Here is a 2,500-nt window from a genome sequence, read left to right as displayed (position 1 = left end):
AAGTCTTACTTTGTTTCTTTTATTTGATAGAATAATTGATTTGATTCTTTCGACAAAGCCCGGGATCTATATTGGAAATAATAAGAAACCCAGTAATTATAACCGTAAAAGTAAGAGCAAGATTCGATTATTTCGGATTGATCGAAAGTAATACAAATAGATGGAGGGAAGAACTAGGGTTGGGGTGCTATTTAAATGTAAATTACATATATGTAATTTACATTTAAATATATGAAGATATATATTGTAGATTAATCTATATTAAGCCTATATCTCTTTATAGAATACAGTACAACTTTAGACAATACACTAATAGATAGTGTGGTAGAAAGGTTCATATATTTCTTTCTACCATACTATCGGATCTCATATACTGCTGATTCTAGTCCGCTCATTTCATTTAAGGCGCGGAATGCAAATCACTTTCATTTCTTCAATCATTGACTAAGAACTAAGAAGTCAAGCTTCATTCAAATTAATCATTTTGACTGACTGTTTTTACGTAGATAATAAGTAAAAAAGCAGTAGGAACTAGAATAAACAGTGCAGTAGCAATAAATGCGAGAATATTTACTTCCATAATCTCATCGTTTTTTTTTTTTACTTCACAATAACTCGGGATCTAATCCCATAGAGATGATAAATCTTCTCCTGTAAATTCAATGAGATGAATTGCATCCCGATGATATTTGATATTGAATCGGATCAATATCATGAATAACAATATCTGAGCTATCAAGTCGATTCATTGTCGAGAATTGAATAGTATAACATAGGAAGATCTTTTATCCATAACAAATCAAAAATTGGATTTCTGATACAATCAATAATCCCGCTGAATTTTTCATTCTTTCTTTTCTATAATCTACAGCCTTCCGTATACAATCATCTGATGAGGTATCATCTGACCCGTCTTCCACTTCTATTAGTCACAAACCCAAACAGTAGAAGTAAAATGGAAAAAAGAAGAAGTGCAGTTCTAAACTAACTAAGTTTTTTTATGATCTAATTTTCGTGGAAGACAAAGAGGTGTCATAAAGATGGATCCCGGTATAAAAGATCTAATATTTCGATAAATTCACTATTTTGGAGTTTGCTCTTTCTTCGGTAGGACCCCCTCAAATAAAATAGGAAGAAAAAAAGATTATGCATTCCCTTACTAATTACTAAGAGGGGTAGATCTTTGTTTGACCTCTCTTTTATTATAATTAATTCTATTTTATATTATAATAGCCGCGTTCCTTGGATTGGGACTGGGACATATATCATATCCAAAATTCAGTGTGCAACTTGAATAAGATAGATAGACTGTTTCCAATTAGGAATTGAGGTTACACAAAATAGGAGCTAGAAGAAAAGGCAGTAGTTTTAATATAAGCCGAAAAATCTTCTTTCGGGCTAACTATGTTAAGGTTAAGTTAATTTTGTATCGTACAATAAAGGAATCCAATTTGTATATGTGCTCCCGCGAAACGGATGTGTATTCTATTCCATTCCATGGATCAAAAGCAATCGAAAAAGTCAGACCAGTATGGTATCTCTTGTAATCCTGAATTGAATATGTTCCTACCAACAATTGTACCAATCTACCTATGTCTCTCCCCACGAATCGGTACTTGTTGAAGTAATTGAAATTCCTGTATTTGTTCGATGAGACACGAAAAAAAAAGAAAATAAAGACCCACGCCGGGAATTAGATCCTACTCCTTGTCACCCTCTTCACAGAAAATAGAGAGATGAATTGATGGATTCATCGGATCCTAGGTCGGGACTGACGGGGCTCGAACCCGCAGCTTCCGCCTTGACAGGGCGGTGCTCTGACCAATTGAACTACAATCCCAGGTAAATAAGGTGTACAGGATTCTTATGATTTCATTCAAACCATATTTCTATTTAGAATCGCCGTGCTGTAACAGAGACAGGAACGCTATATTGCTATTCACATGGATACGGACTTTAGTGAAGTGAGAACGACACGTATTACTAGTAATTCTAGTGCCATATCAAATCGATTGATAATAAATCTTTCAATGGTCAATGAAAAAATATTTTTTTTTCTTTACTTTAACACCCTTCCTTCTATTTACAGACTAGATTATTAGAAAGATTAGAATATGTGGGAACAAATAAAATAAATAAGGATATAACAGAAATTCTTTTCTTTATTCCCCCGCATCGGGCGTTTCTGGAGGCCAAATTTGTTATATCATCTCATGATGGATCGGCGAATGAAATTATTGGGCCGAGCTGGATTTGAACCAGCGTAGACATATTGCCAACGAATTTACAGTCCGTCCCCATTAACCACTCGGGCATCGACCCAGGAAGAATCCATTTTAGACTTATGGATAATCCACGATCAACCTCCTTTCGTAATACCCTACCCCCAGGGGAAGTCGAATCCCCGCTGCCTCCTTGAAAGAGAGATGTCCTGAACCACTAGACGATGGGGGCATACCCGCCCGATCGCCTACTATGCTCATAGTATGAACAGTTTTTT

General features: G+C 35.4%; 2 non-coding genes across 2 annotated transcripts; both read right to left on the bottom strand.

The window, feature by feature from the left end:
* Positions 1-1,766: 1,766 nt before the first annotated feature.
* TRNAD-GUC (transfer RNA aspartic acid (anticodon GUC)) lies at positions 1,767-1,840 on the bottom strand. Its single transcript has one exon. It is a non-coding gene; the product is annotated as a tRNA-Asp (tRNA).
* Positions 1,841-2,238: 398 nt separating this feature from the next.
* TRNAY-GUA (transfer RNA tyrosine (anticodon GUA)) lies at positions 2,239-2,322 on the bottom strand. Its single transcript has one exon. It is a non-coding gene; the product is annotated as a tRNA-Tyr (tRNA).
* Between the last annotated feature and the right edge of the window lie 178 nt (positions 2,323-2,500).

This window comes from Eschscholzia californica, unplaced genomic scaffold, assembly GCF_041429995.1.
Source record: "Eschscholzia californica isolate CP2 unplaced genomic scaffold, dmEscCali1.0.p SCAF_200, whole genome shotgun sequence".
NCBI lineage: Eukaryota > Viridiplantae > Streptophyta > Magnoliopsida > Ranunculales > Papaveraceae > Eschscholzia > Eschscholzia californica.
Note: the sequence above shows the minus strand (reverse complement) of the source record. Positions and strands in the feature narration are given on the sequence as shown.